The sequence below is a fragment of the Tachysurus fulvidraco genome, chromosome 6 (assembly GCF_022655615.1).
Source record: "Tachysurus fulvidraco isolate hzauxx_2018 chromosome 6, HZAU_PFXX_2.0, whole genome shotgun sequence".
NCBI lineage: Eukaryota > Metazoa > Chordata > Actinopteri > Siluriformes > Bagridae > Tachysurus > Tachysurus fulvidraco.
Genome location: NC_062523.1, coordinates 895,032 through 913,687, shown reverse-complemented (window position 1 = coordinate 913,687; position 18,656 = coordinate 895,032). Strand labels below are relative to the sequence as shown.

General features: G+C 41.4%; 1 protein-coding gene across 1 annotated transcript in view; it reads left to right on the top strand.

The window, feature by feature from the left end:
- wnt10a (wingless-type MMTV integration site family, member 10a) overlaps window positions 1–1,116 on the top strand; it is a 27,434-nt gene extending 26,318 nt beyond the window's left edge. Inside the window, exon 4 of the mRNA XM_027148509.2 lies at window positions 1–1,116. This exon is cut by the window's left edge and continues 1,004 nt beyond it. The gene's annotated coding sequence lies outside the window, so the exon portion shown is untranslated.
- Window positions 1,117–18,656: the final 17,540 nt, after the last annotated feature.

Sequence of the window (18,656 nt, the reverse complement as noted above, 5' to 3'; positions counted from 1 at the left end):
ATGTCTTGTTTTTTTTGTACATCTTTATTTGTCTTAACACTTTAGTTTGTGTTCCACACACTTGCTGGTGTTCACTGGATTTTCCGGACTGTAAGACACATTAGAGCGGCGCTATGTATCGTGCACGTCGCCCTCTGGCACGGTAGCTTTATTCACCAGAATGGTTGTACCACCCGATAATTAGTGTCGCCATAGTAATTAACAGTGTTTACCATAGAAAGCTTGATGTATCGATGAGGATCTTCTCCACATAGCTAACTGTGGTGTACTTTACCCCATGCAGTGGAAGTTCTGGAGAATCGTGTCTACCATAAAACCCCCTTAAGTTCTTCAAGAGTTCTTTGAGACTCGAGGAAGTCCCAGTGATACTATTTTCTCACTAAATTCCTATCCTAGCTAACAATCATATAAAACCAGAGTCAAGCACACCTCAATGTGGTGTTTGGAACCTGGCTATAAATATTGGCACCCAGCTACAGTAAGAAGTCCAGTTTAATCTTTCGGGACTCAGATGCTGTAGGTTCTTATTACTCTGTACTATAAAGGATATTATGACACTCATCAAATCATCCATCGCCTTCAGGTAGCTTCATAGTTATGGAAACAGGAGGCATGAACATAACAGGAGCACTTTCTCCAGGGCAATTCTCAGATTCTCCTTAATCTTTCCTCCTCGGATGAATCTCTAATCCTCAACTCTTTAGCTGCACTGTTAATCTCTTAATTTAACCTGCAGCACGCCGAGCGGCAGTGGGGAAACCCGTCCTAATGCAGAGGGGAATTCTGCTGGGGAAACAAACACACACACACACACACACACACACACACACACACACACACACACACACACACACACATGCTCTTCATGGTTCACTGACATGACAAAAGTAGAAGGATTTGAGTTTGTCCTCTGTTCTGTCACGTGACCACCCGTGTCCTCCTCAGTGGAAGTGTTTGCACAGTCACAGCAGCTTCAGCTCTCCGTATACGACTGAAGTCACTTTCTGCCTCCACACATTATACACATTTCTTTTGTAGTTTTGTTCTATTATTTAAAATTGTATAATGTTTTAAGTTGAAATGCATAAGTTATTTTATTTTGTGGATAATTTAAGATTTAAGATAATAATAATAATAATAATAATAATAATAATAATAATAATAATAATAATAAAAAGTAAGAAAGAGATTTGGTGTGACTTGTGGTAATTTCTGATAGATGGCTGAATGCATGGATGGATGGATGGATGGATGGATGGATGGATGGATGGATGGATCTACAGACCTAGCTGATTCATCCAGATGCTTGTTGTTGGAGTCACTTGGAGATGCTCACTGCTGCTGAAGGATGTAGATGTTCTTCCTTTGAAAACTTTAGGACTGGAAATGCTTTTGCACTCAAGGCTCCGGTTTCATACAGTAGACTTCCATTTAAAACTTCACACACACTCTCATACACACTCTCACACACTCTCACACACACTCTCACACACACTCACTCACACACACACTCTCACACACACACTCTCACACACTCTCCAGTGTCACCGAGACCAGGATGTTTTGTAATGTTGGATGTGGTAGCTGAGTGGTTAAGATGTTGGGCTACTGATCGGAAGGTCATGGGTTCGAACCCAAGGTTGCCACTGCTGGGCCCCTGAGTAAGGCCCTTAACCCTCAGTTGCAAGTCACTCTGGATAATCTGCTAAATGCCGTAAACGTAATGTGGAATTGATGGATGGATGGATGGAAGAAGGCAGAAGACAGACCATTAGAAGAGTGGTGATTGGTTAACCAGTGATGAGGTCATTGATGCTGAAGTTGTTTCTCCAGCTTTCATTCTCCATCAGAGTCATTACGCTAAGTGTCTCAGTGATGATGAAAGATAATCAGAATGATATCAGGTACCTGAAAATGTATCTCCTCCTTATAGAGTGCTCACATATAATCTCAAAGTTTATGTCACTCCAAAACCAACAAGATGTTCCTGCTCGACTCAGTCCTCAGATTCCCTGTCAGGACATTCAGAGAAATCCTCGACACCGACCCCAGTCTGAAGCTGCAGGGTCCTAAAGTCTGACAGAATTGTGCTCTCAGGCATCTACATGCTTGGTGACTTCACATCATTAACCTTCTCTTATTTAAATTCAACAAAGACGTTAAAATGTCACAGACGCACAAAATATTTTTTAAACATTTAAATATTAAATTTAAATACTATTAAATCCTGCATTGTGGTGTCAAGAGAAATCTTAATATCGCATAAATGTTATACACTAAATGTCATTCAGGGGATATTATTATAATCTGGATATCAAGAAAGAAAGAAAGAAAGAAAGAAAGAAAGAAAGAAAGAAAGAAAGAAAGAAATATAATATACTTCATATTTAACTTATATAAATATTTTATTTATGTTTCTTATTTATATTACAGCATATTATATACTGTATCTTTGACTATATATTACTTTTTATATTAATAAATGGTTTATTATTTATTAAATATACATTTCATAAAGCTTTATTATGGCTATATAATGGGTTAAATAATGGAATAAATAAATAAATAAATTAGAACAGCAAAACTCCACCTTTCTATAATAATAATAATAATAATAATAATAATAAGCATTTCTGCCTCACAGAGTCCAGGGTTAGATGTTTTTCCTCGTTCCCATAGGTTTCCAGCAGGATCTTTGGTTTCCTCCACATTCTCTCAGGTTGCTTCTAACCTCCTAAAACACACTGGCATGTAAATTGACTTAGTTAAATTGCCCCAAGGTGTGAATGAGTGTGTGAAAGTGTGTTCGTGTACCGGCATCCAGGGTGTATTCCCACTTCACACCCAGTGTACCTGGATCCACCCAAGATGAAAGGTTTAGTGAAGATGACTGCAGTAATTACAACATAATTTATTTCTTTTTAAATTCTGAAACATTTGTCTGTGTGTGTGTCTGTATGTTTGTGTGTCTGTGTGTGCCTTTGTTTGTGTGTGTGTGTGTGTGTGTCTGTTTGTGTGTCCGTGTGTGTCTGTGTGCCTTTGTTTGTGTGTGTGTCTGTTTGTGTGTCCGTGTGTGTCTGTGTGTGTGTCTGTATGTTTGTGTGTCTGTGTGTGCCTTTGTTTGTGTGTGTGTCTGTTTGTGTGTCCGTGTGTGTCTGTGTGCCTTTGTTTGTGTGTGTCTGTTTGTGTGTCCGTGTGTGTCTGTGTGTGCCTTTGTTTGTGTGTGTGTCTGTTTGTGTGTCCGTGTGTGTCTGTGTGATTTGTTTGTGTGTGTGTCTTTGTGTGTGGGTGTGGGTCTATGTGTGTGTGTCTGTGCCTGTGTGTGTCTTTGTTGTGTGTTTGTGTATGTGTCTTTGTGTGTGTGTGTGTGTGTGTGTGTGTGTGTGTGTGTGTGTGTGTGTGTGTGTGTGTGTGTGTGTGTGTGTGATCAGAGATGTTATTCAGTAACTGGACAGTAAACAGGAGTCCTGCTGTCCCACTCCTGACCCTACAGCAAGCCTCAAACCGGCCGCAAATTAAAAACTCAGCAAAGGGAAGAGTATTTTCATCTCAACTGTGTGTTTAACTCTGAGAGAGAGAGAGAGAGAGAGAGAGAGAGAGAGAGAGAGAGAGAGAGAGAGAGACAGACAGACAGACAGACAGACAGACAGACAGACAGACAGACGGACAGACAGACAGACAGACAGACAGACAGACAGACACAGACAGACAGACAGACAGACAGACAGATACAGACAGACAGACAGACAGAGATACAGACAGAAAGATGGACAGACAGACAGACAGACAGAAAGACAGAGACAGACAGACGGACAGACAGACAGACAGACGGACAGAGATACAGACAGAAAGATGGACAGACAGACAGAAAGACAGACAGACAGACAGACAGACGAGGTCAGTTGATTCAGACTCCAACAGTTTCAGTTTTAAGCCAAATTTCTTGACTGACACCTGATTTATTTCAGTTTGTAGGTTTTAGCGCTGTGTTAGTTTTTTTTAGATGTGTTCAGTTCCAGATCTTTAGGCTCCGTGACAGAGTTCAGATCTTCAACAGGATACGTTTTAGTTGAGGTTTTTAGGCATATTTTTTCTTTTCCATTAAATGTTGCATTTCTTTTTGCTGTTATCAAAAGTGGGAAAAATGGGAGTTGAGTGAGCCAAAGCTATGGAGATCTGAGATAAGCCACAGTCAGGAATGATAGATCCTTCATGGTCTGATCAGAAGAACCCTGCCACACACAGCAAGCTTTAATCACTTTAATCTCCAACTTATAGCTCCAGATTACACTCTTACACATCACTTTAATGCGGTGTGACGACTTGATTTGTACTTTGTTCCCAGCATCCTGTGCTGTACAATTATCCTCTCTGTCTAAACGTCTACATAATCCACGGCTCTGCTCCTGTTTTAAGGTATCGCATCATCCTCCTCTGAAGTGGCTCTCAGAGAATCAGTGCTTGTTTTCTTCAGATAAAAAAACTTCACAAGAGGTAGCTTGCTCACTCTCAGCTTCCTTTACAAACATTTGATCCATGCTAACATCCCAGTTTGATCCTTCTGATTATTTCATAGCCTTAGCATTAGCGTGAGCTCGAGGACAACGGTGGGTTAATTCTTCTTGTCGCACTCATTAAATATTAAAAATGTGCTTTTAACACCATGCCCAGCTCTCCCATTTTCACTCAGGCAGAGTAGAGACGAGATAAAATGCTGAAATATTGATCAGCGGGGTTAAATAGTTCCTCGTCGTGTGTGCCGTAAATGGCGTCAAGTCCCGAGCGTACAGACGCTAGCTCCGTATTGTGGATCCGAAGTACACTCCACTTCCTGAATAGTGCATGAGACGTGCTTCAGATTCCGTCCTCACGGCACCTGTGGCATCTTCACAGGAACATCATGTCCTTAAACTGGTGTGACTGCATAATTATGATCGAACTCAACACAAAAGCATTTTCCTTCTTCGCGGGAAGTTTAAACATGTTCCTCACTACTGATTACCGAATTAAAGGCATCCGATGAATGCAGGAAGAAATACCAGAGATATGCTCTAAGAGATTTATAGACGTCTATTTATACGTAGCTTCTGAATAAACTTATTGAATATTCTAGAAGTTTCCATCATCAAATAATTACCCAAAAATTATCACATCATCACATCATCACATCATCTATCGGCACATCACCAAGCAGTCGACCTTCATTACATTACACCAAAACATGGACCCTGTTCTTCAGCTGTAGATCACTGAGCAGCCCACAGTCCTGATCGCTTTAGTCGAGTCCCGACTACGAGCTCCTGAGCAGTGTCTGGAGTTTACAGAATCTATAAATAATTCAAAAACAGCTTCAAAAAAAAATCTATAACATTTAATGAGTTTTTTATTTGATCACGATCAAATAAAGAAATCTATAACATTTAATGAGTTTTCTAATCCAAGTGTGAAGAATTGGAATATAGTTTATTATTATATTATTTTATTAAGAAAGTCTTTTTGTTTGTTTGTTTGTTTGTTTTTATTTATTTAAATCTCATAAAGACGATATCGCACGTACATTTTTACATTTAATTATTTACTTTTAGAAAATTATATCAATGTGTTGTTTGATGATTTGATTATATTGAATGGTTTTTAGGTGTTTCTCAATAAGAGAAATTTGTTTGTTTGTTTGTTTAAGAACAAAGTTTACTTACTAACCCGTAGAAGACAATTGTGAGTCATAATTCAATTCAATTCAAGTTTATCTGTATAGCGCTTTTTACAATAGACATTGTCTCAAAGCAGCTTTACAGAACATAAACACATAGCAGAAGGTAAACATAATTAATGATAAAGGAAATAACGAATAATAAAAGTAAAAGAATTAACAGAATAAAAATTCTAGATTATTATTAGTTGTATATAGTTCACAATGTGTATGTATTTATTCCCCTATGAGCAAGTCTGAGGTGACTCAGGCAGCAGTGGCAAGGAAAAACTGCCTTAAATTGGTAAAGGAAGAAACCTTGAGAGGAACCGGACTCAAGGGGGAACCCATCCTCATATGGGTGACACTGGGGGTGTGATTGTAATATACAGTCAGTTAAATGTTGTATTTGTGTGAGGTTCATGGACTTCTGATCTCCTGAGTACCACAGAGTCTAACTGGAGATGTCTCAGGATTCTTAGAGTCGGCCTCGGCTCAGTGGACGTCCAAAGGCTTCGTCCCACAGAGGACGTTGAGGGCTGGTACAGTGTCTGGATGCCTCGGGATGGGTACAAAGAGAGAAGCAGTGGAAAGGGATTAACATATCTGCTGTTCATAAAAATGTGCTGGTCTGATGTAATAGAGCACAATATTATGGGATGTATTATGTGTACGCCTGACTAAAGAGATGAGTTTTTAATCTACATTTAAACTGGGAAAGTGTGTCTGAGCCCCGAACACTATCAGGAAGAGTATTCCAAAGTTTGGGAGCTAAATAAGAAAACGCTCTACCACCTTTAGTAGACTTAGATATTCTGGGAACTAGCAGAAGTCCTGAGTTTTGTGATCTCAGAGAGCGTGAAGGATTGTAACGTGTTAGAAGACTAGTTAGATACATGGGAGCTAAACCATTAAGAGCCTTGTACGTAAGTAGCAGCAGTTTGTAATCAGTTCTAAACTTAACAGGTAGCCAGTATAGAGATGATAACATTGGGGTTATATGGTCATACTTTCTTGTCCTAGTGAGAACTCTGGCAGCTGCATTTTGGACTAACTGTAACCTATTTATTAAAGATGCAGGACAACCACCTAGTAATGCATTACAATAGTCCAGTCTAGAAGTCATGAAGGCAGGAACTAGCTTCTCAGCATCAGATACAGACAGGATGTTTCTCAGCTTGGTGATATTTCTAAGGTGGAAGAAGGCTGTTTTGGTAGTATGGGCGATATGATTTTTAAAAGACAAGTTACTGTCTAATAAACACCGAGGTCTTTCACTGTCAAGCTACTAGTAACAGTACATCCCTCTAAATGGGAGTTAAGTTGTGAGAGTTTATGTGCACTGGTTTTTGGACCTATGAGTAGTATTTCTGTCTTATCGGAGTTTAACAATAGAAAGTTGCAGCTCATCCAGTCTTTTATCTCTCTAAGGCACTGAGTTAATTTGGACACTGTGGCTATTCCATCTGGTTTTGATGAGATATATAACTGTGTGTCATCCGCATAACAATGGAAACTAATCCCATGTCTTCTAATAATGTTCCTTAATGGAAGCATGTATATAGAGAAAAGCAGAGGTCCTAGAACTGATCCTTGAGGGACCCCATAATTAACTGGTAGTAAACTGGAGGATTCACCATTTAATTCTACAAAATGGTATCGATCAGACAGGTAGGATCTAAACCAACTTAAAGCCTGACCATGAATACCTGTGTAATATTGTAAGCGATCTAGAAGAATGTTGTGATCTATAGTGTCGAATGCAGCACTAAGGTCAAGTAGAACTAATAGTGACATACAGTCTTGGTCCGAAGCTAGTCATAATGCATTAGCTATTAGCCTACAGGAAGTGTAAACCCTGTGTGGAGTGAAATGAGAACCATTTAACATAATGAAAATGAATTTTAGCTAAGCTGCTGTCTTTAAATAAAAAGCTCTCTCAGTAATGAATGATTCATGTCCTTCCGTCACACACCACCGCTCACAGTTCTTCACATCACAAACATTTTCATCAGTGAGTCTTTTTTGCATGGTTTCAGCGAATCAGCTACAAAAGATAGGAGTGATGTACCTGATGTACCGTATGTCCACTTAATAAAAGGTTCGGGATGTGTTTGGGTGAAGATGCAGTGAAGCTATAATGGATATTAGGATAAACAGAAAGTTAGTAGGATTACAAGAACCAGCTGGTAGCATGTTAACACTTAAAATGCTCCAGAAATACTGACATGGACAGAACAATAATGCTGTTGTTGTTATTTCAGGGGTCACCTAAGAGGGTCATCTGCTTCACATTTGTACATATTGGCACAGATTTTATAACGGATGCTAATTTGTCGTTGTGCTCCAATGCTAGCAGCCACCTTAATCTGCTGTCCCGGATCTGTTGGGTAAATGCAAGGTGGCAGCCGAGCTTACCAAGCATCTGGGGGTGTGGCCAACCTGTTGCAAAATGGTCTGCTTTAAGTCTGCATACACATCCAGGTTATCCTACTGTCCTATTGTGGCTATCATGACATGGGGCATGACTACAGAGGTTGCCAGGTCCAGGCTCTAGAGAACCCATCAGTACTCAGACTTGCTCATTGGGGATAAATACCTTTTGTTCAAGGTTTATGTTCTGTAAAACTGCTTTGAGACAAAGTCAGGTGTAAAAAGCGTTATACAAATAAACCTGAATTGAATACTGAGCTTGGAGCAGGGCCTGGGACCACTGCTCCTGTTCTGTGCACAGCTCCAGGAAGGCTCGGTGTTGTCTGATGGATGGCAGCTAAAGTTCTCACCAAGTGGTACAATGTCCCTTCTGAGTAGAGAAAGAGGAAACATGAAGCAGGCCATGGATTCTTTATTTTTTTCTTTGTTTTCAGTGACAGCGAACAAAACTTAAAGCAAACCTGCACAGGTGTATATTCTTTCCACTCATGTTTCCTGGCTCCGCCTTCCATTAACAAACCATTGCTAGGCTACTGGGGGACGGTGGCTTAGTGGTTAGCACGTTCGCCTCACACCTCCAGGATCGGGGGTTCGATTCCCGCCTCCACCTTGTGTGTGTGGAGTTTGCATGTTCTCCCCGTGCCTCGGGGGTTTCCTCCGGGTACTCCGGTTTCCTCCCCCGGTCCAAACACATGCATGGTAGGTTGATTGGCATCTCTGGAAAATTGTCTGTAGTGTGTGAGTGAATGAGAGTGCGTGTGTGCCCTGTGATGGGTTGGCACTCCGTCCAGGGTGTATCCTGCCTCGTTGCCCCGATGACGCCTGAGATAGGCACAGGCTCCCCGTGACCCGAGAAGTTCGGGCCGCAGCCTCCACTACCCATTTCTGCAGTGAGATGGGGAATGCTGGTGTAGTGCAGGGTTCAGCTGAGCAGGAGTAGGAGAACATCTCAATCACTATCTTTAATACTGCCTTCCTTTGTCCACATCTCTCTCTCTCTCTCTCTCTCTCTCTCTCTCTCTAGCTTTGATCAGAGTTATCTCTGCTAAACGATTTAAAGTTTCCCTTCAGAAGTGCACAGTGTAATTAGTCTCTCCAGCATTAATAACTCAGAGCATTCAGGAGCTTCAGCTCTTTAATCTTCCTCTCTCTCTGCACCCTTTTTTCTTTACTGTTTTTTTGTCCATTGCTGACCCACACAGGCCACAAGCTGCTCAGAGCTGCATCCGCTCCCAGATCACAGAGCGCAGCAGTGATGAACGGTGTGGCTAACAGCTGAGCTACAGCCAGACTCGCACACAGAGGCATGACCTGAAAAAGGAAAAGTTCCCAGCAGTTTACAGCTGAGTGTAAGATGTGAGGACACACTGAACAACATAACAAACCTGAAAAGCTCATACTAATCGCCAGCACATGAGGTACAGAACCAAGTTAGTGTGTTAGAGTTTGTACATTTACTTTAAAATCAAACTCAATTTTCACCTGTTCACTGTTTCTATCTGAGGTCACCTGACCACATAACTGAACAAAGAACTGACCATTCAGTGTTTATTTGCTGTTAGGGTTAGGTTTAAAGTTAGTGTTAGGGTTAGAGTTAGGGTTAAGGTTAGAGTTAGGGTTAGGGTTAGTTTTAAGGTTAGGGTTAGTGTTAGGGTTAAGGTTAGAGTTAAAGTAAGGGTTAGGGTTAGAGTTAGGGTTAAAGTAAGAGTTAGGGTTAGGTTTAGAGTTAGGGTTAGGATCTTTTTTTTTTTTTAGTGGTTTCTATGAATTGGTCAAACTACCATGTTGCTCTACCATGCTGCCAGACTCCAAAGATATCATCCAAATACCTATAATAGATTAAAGGTGTATCTACACATTTTTTGAAGAGGGATGTTTCCCAATCTGCCATGTATATGTTTGCATAGGCCCATTGCCCATTGCCATGCCCTGAATTTGTAAATAGAACTGTGCGTCGAATTCAAAGTCATTTCGGGATAAACTGATTTCTAAAAGTTGCATGATGTACTTATCCGGTCTAGATAAATCTGGATTATTCTTGAGTATCTAAGTTAAAGTAAGGGTTAGGGATAGAGTTAGGGTTAGGGTAAGAGTTAGGGTTAGGGTAAGAGTTAGGGTTAGGGTAAGAGTTAGGGTTAAAGTAAGAGTTAGGGTTAAAGTAAGAGTTAGGGTTAAAGTAAGAGTTAGGGTTAGACACATCTGAAATGCCAGTGTGTTAGTGTCAACAATCTGCTGCAACATTCACATCCTCCATTGTCCTTCTGCACCATCCACTTTACTTTGTGTAGCTAATGTATATTTATTAGGAACACTCCTAAAATTGTCTAAAAGATTAAAGGACTTTGATTTAAATAATGGTGAACAACTACTGACATGCAGTACTGATGTAGGAGACCTGATCCATGGTCTATACGAACAGTCTCAGGTGTTATAACCTCGGATGAACTCTGTGTGAAGGCAGTCGGTGTGTAGGGTGTGGTGTCCGATAACATGATTGCTTGTCATGTTAGCACCTGTTCATGGTTTCATTATGAACCGGAAGCTTATTTGTGTGAAAACAACCCTGTGACCATGACAGTCATCATAACAAGCCTGGAATCCCTGCTGAGTAATTATAAGAGTTAATAATTAGAGTTTTTTTTTTCATCTCTACTACAATGAATACGGTTAACAGGTGCCACCTACTTCATGAGGCTCGACTCCAATCTCCTTAATAAGCTCCTTAATAAAATAATTATTATTTAAGTATAAATATTCAACATTTAGTCCTTCTCAAAAAACTTATGGAGTTAAAGGAGCAGATCAGAGACACATCTTAATCAGTGACAATGTGTGAATTTTATGGATAAAACCATGAATGAAGTTGAAGATTCTCTGTAAGTGTAGAGGTTCAGTGCTGGGTCAGATGATCCCTCACATCCTGTTCACAGGACAGTGCATGGATCTTGTTTTATTTTAGTAATTTAATGACTCAATGTAATGATGCAGAACCTGATTTTGATGTCCAATGATCCCATGACAACCTTGATGTCCCATGCAAGGACAACATTGTGGGTCTCAATGTGTTATTTTGTGACTTCATGAAGTGAAATCCAAATGAAAAGTTGTGCTGGATCAAGTGCTATTTTATTAACTGTGTATTCTGAGAGAGAGATCATTAATTTACATTTAGCTGTGATATCAAAGGGAAATTCACTTCTTGATCACACAGTTGATTTTGTTTCAGATATTATGCTATTTATAGCATGTGCTAAATAGTTCCTTAGCACAGAAATGTAATCCGGTATTTCATGAAGTATTATTTGATGACATCTTAATCTCTGTCGTAATTCAGATTCTATTAGAGCACATTACCGTGGCACGTTATAAATGAGGAGATCTTTATCAAGAGGAAATGTATTGAAAGGTCATTAAAACTCCACATCTAACCTTGGGTTAGAGCTCAACTCAGAGTGTATGGATATGTGTGTAGCCAAACAGGTTACTCAATCATTATTGGATATAGGATAAGCTGATAAACCATGGCTTTCTGAATAATAGACTAAGAATGTGTGTACAGGTTTCTCACTCAGTAATGATATATTGTCAGTGTGTGTACTGTATGCTGTACAAACACACCCCACTCAATCATCATATTTACACTTCTGCCACGTATGACACCCTTATACAGAATATTTACCTCAAAATTCCCCAACACACACCTTGAAATTGTGATGTATCTGTAAGCTCCCAACTTTAGCAGGTACTGTATGTTCATTTCTTCCCAGTTGGTTCTCTGCTACAGTGTTACCGCATGCAGGTTTGTGGTTTTCTTGCTGAAGGGGTGTAAGCGAATGCATAAGTGAGAGTTTCCCCACATTCCCCGACTCTGTGATCTCCTGCACTGAGAGTTAGCCACGGTGAGTCAGATATTAATAATAGCTAGTATACTGGTGAGCGAGTGTAAGAGCCTCAGGCCACCTCTCTGTACAGACCTGCAATTCTGAGCTCCACAATCATTCCTCTCATTCCTCCTCTTGTTCCTCTTCAGCCTGTCGCACCAGCGCAGGTCTTTAGCTGCTTTAATAACACCAAAGCTCGATCTTAATGTCCTTAATTCATGTGAGTCTTCCTCACACTTGGGGTCATATCTTCCCCTGACCCTTATGCCTCAACAAACACCAACAAGCCCAACAAGATGCAAATACATAACATAAATAAAATATGCTTGTGATTCGCCTGAAATGCTGTTAATCATCATTAACCTCTGTGGCATTGCGACGCTTGTGGCCAATAGGAGTCTCCTGCTGGGGATGTAAAGGGGGCTCGGAAGACCTCCTACCCACTGTGCAGAAAGGCATAAAGGGCCAGTTTAACCAGAAGGTGGTGGTGCAATGTTTTGTGCTTGGTGATGAGGTGCTGGTGCTTTTATCTGTCCCAGGGTCAGCTTCACCTGCCCATTTCTATGGTCTTCATGTCATGACAAAGAAATTGGGAGGGATTATGTAATGTCACACCCCTGAACATAGATAAAATGGGATCAGCATGTATTGTCTGGAAATTAGACATGCTAAAATGTTATAGGCAAATTACCCCACAGGCTTCAGAAGTCTCAGCATACAATATCTGACAAAAGTAAGTACACCCCTCACATTTTTTTTTGCAAATATTTTATTATATCTTTTCATGTGACAATACTGAAGAAATTACACTGTGCTCCAGTGTAAAGTAGTGAATGTGCAGCTTGTATAACAGTGTACATTTGCTGTCCCCACAAAATAACTCAACACACAGACAGTACACCCCTAAGTGTTGTATGTGTGAGTTTATAAAAAGAAAAAAAAACAATGTTTTAGATTTATGGTATCTTAAGTAAGAGTTCATGCATTCAACGATAGAGACATAAGCACTTTTGTACGTCGCTCTGGATAAGAGAGTGTCACATGCTGTAAATGTGAGACAGTTCTCAAACACCTTGCAAAAGCTTCCTTAACTGAATTTATCAAAATGTGAATGTGGTCAAGTGACAGTTAAATACCCTGTTAAAGAGGTTGGAAATGTTCAAGCCCGCCGTTCGGGGGAAAGGTTATGGTCATCTCTATCTCCCAGTCTCTAACCCGACAGAAGTTATGGAGGTTCTTAGACATGGCCATATATTATTGCAGTTTAGGGAGGAAATTCGCTGCTTAAACCTTATATTTGGTCTGATGAGTGTCTATATGTTTTTGATTGTGTTAATTGTGTTTGATTGTGTTTTATTGTCTCTGCCTGATTCTCTTATTTTGTGCACATGTGCTGGTGTTGGTCCTGGCACTGTTCTTCTTCAGGAGGATAAGAGTAGATCATCCCATTAGTTACTTCTCTCATACATTTAACAAACATCAGCATTGAGGACGAAACCTCGGCTTTGTTACTTGCATTACAACATTTTGAAGTTTATGTTGGATCAAGTGATGTCCCTGTCACTGTCTATACCGTCCTAACCCTCTGGTATTCTTATCCCAAATGTATAACCAGAAACAGTGCGGTGGTCCTTGGTGGTACAAAATTCTAATTTGGATATAAAGCATAAGAAAGATGCAGATAATGTGGCTGATGCCCTATCTAGATATAGTTATTAACTTACTTTGTGAATAAATAGGTGTTTGTTCTTCAGGATGGGGGTGTTATGTCCCTGGGGGTGTGTCTGTCTTTTATTTCTTCCAATTTATTTTAGCACTCTGTGTTTCCTTGTGCTTCCCCGGGGCTTGCTGTTCATCTATATCAATCTCTGTGATATTGTGACACTGGTGTACAATAGGAGTCTCCTGCTGGGTATTTAACCCTGTAATACCCAAATATTCATTCATTTATTCATTCTCTACCGCTTATCCGAACTTCTCGGGTCATGGGGAGCCTGTGCCTATCTCAGGCGTCATCGGGCATCGAGGCAGGATACACCCTGGACGGAGTGCCAACCCATCACAGGGCACACACACACACACTCTCATTCACTCACACACACACACTACGGACAATTTTCCAGAGATGCCAATCAACCTACCATGCATGTCTTTGGACCGGGGGAGGAAACCAGAGTACCCGGAGGAAACCCCCGAGGCACGGGGAGAACATGTAAACTCCACACACACAAGGTGGAGGTGGGAATCGAACCCTCAACTCTGGAGGTGTGAGGTGAAGGTGTTAACTACTAAGCCACCATGCCCCCTTACCCAAATATTAATAATAATATAATAAGATATTGTTTCAGGAGGCTTCAGATGTAGAAATTATTCTCGAAGTTTTTAGAGAAATGTTGTGAGAGCATTGGCCCTAGTTAGGAGCTGAATTTCTGTATTTGTACTTACTTTTTCTTTAGGCATTCATTTGCAGGGTTGATTGTTTACTTTGCCCCATAACAGTACATATCATGAGTAATAATAACACAACAATCATATGTTATTATGAATAAGCATTTACCAATAAAACTATTGAAATTTGAAGCTCTAAATCAAAATTTATTATAGTTTTCCAAAATAACTGAATACAGTATGTATGTCTTTGTAGTGACCTCAAATAACTCAGATAATTATTTAATTTGTTTATACTTGTTTAAGTAGAAAAAAATATAGTGAACCCATACTTGTGGTGGCGCGTTAGACACAAAAACACAAGCGTGTAGAAAAAAAAAGTGTATATATGCAGATGTTGTAACATGAAAGTGTGTTCTGACCCCGAATCTGTGGCATAAAATAATAAAAGAACGAATGGGGCAAATAAATCTACAGAAAAGTCAAACGGTGTGACCGTTATTGTCCAAGGGGGCAACATAAAATTGGTGTTTCCACCCGGTTTGCGATAGATTCGGGAGGAAAAGAACAGCAAGCGCGGCAATGGAGCGGCCTGGACGTGATGAAAGGGCAGCGTGGGACGAGCAACCGCGAGTGCTGGAGAAAGAGGACTGTGAAACAGCAAAAAAATAAAATAAATAACTGCAAACGTAAGTTACATGAATCTGTTCAGTGAGAGTTCATAATGTTGCCTGTATGGGAAGCTATGCTGAATGAAATCAAGAGTAAATTACTAGAATTATCCGCTTCACAACTGAGATGCCTATGTTAAATGCTGAAGCTGGATGTGGGGGAGGGTGAAACACACACGCCTCGCACGCTGAGAAGACGAATTCTGCAGTATTTATAGGGAGATGATGTTGTTGTACTTGAAGATGAGGGACTATCTACATAGTTAGATACAAAGGAGAAAATTGACAGTTTGAGAGATGATGAGGAAGTGGAAACCGATAACTCATCCAGCGCAGAACGTGAAATAATCGGCAAGGGGCAGCAAAACGTCCATCTGGGGCGCCACCCTGCAGACGGTAAGGGAATTGAACCAGAACAACGCGTAAAAATCACCAAAACAGAAACAGAATGTGCCAAAACAGACAGAAAAATGACAGCCTGTTCTTAAACAAATTCTCCGAGCACATTTCATCGAAAAAGATGCAACAGAATTGTTTCACTCACTAACACGGGCAGTGCAAGAGCCTAAAGAAACGCCCATACAGTTTCTAGTCCGAGCCATGGATCCCAGGCAGAGAATTTTGTCAGCATCTGAAAATGTGAAGACAGGATTAAAATACAATCGTGAGCTAATTCAGAATCAGTTTTTGCAGACAGTTTTGAGTGGCACACGATGACAGCATACGCACAGATCTAAAGCCCTACCTGGAAAACCCACTGGTGGAAGATGAAGTGCTTTTGGAGAAGATGAACGTGTCATATAGTCTGGAGCTTGAAAGAAAATCCAAGTTCTCAACTACTCGAATGAAGATTGTTAAGGTTGCTGTAGTCAGTGAGGAAGAACATTCACAGGCACGTGCTGCACAAGATAAAGGTGTCAATATAAATAATAAGTGTCGAAACCTAATACCCTGATGGAAAAGCTGGACGCAAAGTGATTTGTGAAGCAATTCAGAACCTTACGTCTCAAGTGGCGAGCCTTACTCAAACATCACGACCTCAAACAGATAGAAGCAGTAACCAGCGAATCACCCGTAATCAGTTTCCACCTATGCGAACAATCGTTAGACGTTGTGCCCAATGTCAGCAGTCTAACCCAGGGGGAAGATGTGAACATTGTTACAAGTGTGGCAGTAGTGAGCAATGGGCAGTAGGCTGTCGGAAACGAACAGTGACTAATGCAACGTCAACCAAGATTGAAATTACTGCAGATGCCATGGAAGGTTTACCAACAGCTTCCTTACCTGAAGGTCCATGGTCAACCAAGCAAGAGAAGACAGCCTGTTTGGTGGGACGCAGGTGCCGTCCAGCAAATTCCTTTGAGTTTCCTGGTGAACACGCTAAGCTCATCTCTGGAAGTTAGCCCAAGGAAAGCAAAAGCAGTTGTATCACTTTTGAAGAAAAACAAAAAAAATAGTGGCTGTCATATTGCAAGACTGGGACGAAAATCCATCATTCTTCCCAGGTGCACAAGGGTGAATGTCAGTTGTGGAAAACCAAATAAGATGATTCCCCTGGGCACACACGTGATGCTGGAGCCCAATCCAGAAGCTTCCTTGCCTGTAGGGATAAAGGTGAACAAACAGCTCATTCCGATGCCTCTGAAAGATAGCAGCAACATCACAGTGATGGTGGAAAACACCACAGATGAAGAGGTGGCCCTTACTCCATGGACAGTACTATGGTGGCTGCATGTAGTGGATGCCATCCATCAGCTGAAATTGAAATCACCGTCTCTGACTGAATCTCACCTTCAGCAATTATCACCTGACAATAAACCAACTCCAGAGTTTCAGACCAGGGTAGAGGAGAGGGGAGGATGGGACCCTCCAGTGGACCTGAGTCATTTACCTGGGGAACAACAGGAACGTGTGAGACAGCTATTGAGAGAAAATTGTAAAGTATTTGCAAAGGAAGACTGGGACACCGGATGTATTCAGGACCTTAGAATGGATATTCGGTTAAAAGATGACATCCCTGTCCAAAAGACATATGATGCAATCCCACGACCTTTGTATCAAGATTTGAAGACTCACATAGAGACCTTGTTGAGTCAGGGGTGGATCCAAAAGTCGACATCATCCTATTCCTCACCGGTTGTTTGCGTTATGAAAAAAGATGGGAGCTTGCGACTATGTGTGGAATACACGCTGCTCAATGAGAAGACACATCCTGATAGGCATCCCATCCCACGAATGCAAGAGATCCTAGAGAATCGGGGGGGGGGGGGGACTCCTGGTTCACGGTTCTGGACCAGGGTAAAGCCTATCACCAGGGCTTCATGAATGAAGACAGTAAGCCATACACAGCATTCATAACGCCCTGGGGGCTGTACGAGTGGGTACGGATCCCTTTCGGCCTCACAAACGCACCCGCCGCCTTCCGGAGATATATGGAAGAGTGTCTGGGGGAGTTGAGGGATGAAATATGTGTTCCCTACCTTGGGTTAGTCTTCAGTAAGGATTTTGACCAGCATCTACAGGATTTGAGGAGAGTGCTACAAAGACAGGAACAGTGTGGTATCAAGCTAAGGCCAAGGAAATGTGACCTTTTCAAGCGGGAAGTCTGCTATGTTGGCCGCATCATCTCTGAACATGGGTACAGCATGAACCTCAAAGAAATCGAGTCAGTACAGGCACTTAACCATGAAATTCCCAGCACTGTTCATGAGGTGAGGAAGCTCATGGGTTTTCTTGGTTACTACAGATCATACATTGCTGACTTTGCCAGAATAGCCAAGCCTCTATATGACCTGTTGACGAAATCCAGTACATCCAATATAAAACTACCTGGAAAGACAGGAAACACTTCCTCGCAAGCACCTCCATCACAGCCAGTAGAGTGGACAGGGAGACATCAGGACGCGCTGGAGAAATTGATCACAGAGTTGTCAAACCCACCCATTATGGCATACTCAGACTTTGAGAAGCCATTTGTACTTCATGTGGATGCCTCAGAAGAGGGGCTAGGAGCCGTATTGTACCAACGACAGGGAGGAAAACTACGAGTAGTGGGTTATGGGTCGCGCACACTGACCCCTGCCGAAAGGAACTACAGACTGCATTCTGTGAAGCTGGAGTTCCTGGGGCTCAAATGGGCGATCACAGAGCGTTTCAGAGACTACCTGTTTTATGCGCCACATTTCACAGTCTACAGTGATAACCCGTTGTCGTATGTCATGAAAACTGCAAAGCTCAATACAGCGGGACAATGATGGGTTTCTAAGCTGGCAGACTACCGTTTCACTTTGAAGTATAGACCAGGAACATCAAATCGAGATGCTGATTTTTTGTCACGAAGACCTGTGCCCATTGAAGTCACAATGAGAGAGTGTACTTAAGAATGTGAGCAAGAAATCTTGGGATCAATCGGGGAAGCTCTGAAAGCACAACGACAGGGAGAGGTTGACTGGATATCTGCAATCACCTGCAACATTGATGTCTTACCTGAGTGGATTACCTGGTGGATCAGAGATTAGTCGACACCTGACACCTCAAGATATCAGGAATGCTCGGCTGGGTGATCCAGTCATTAGCAGAGTAATGGAACTGATA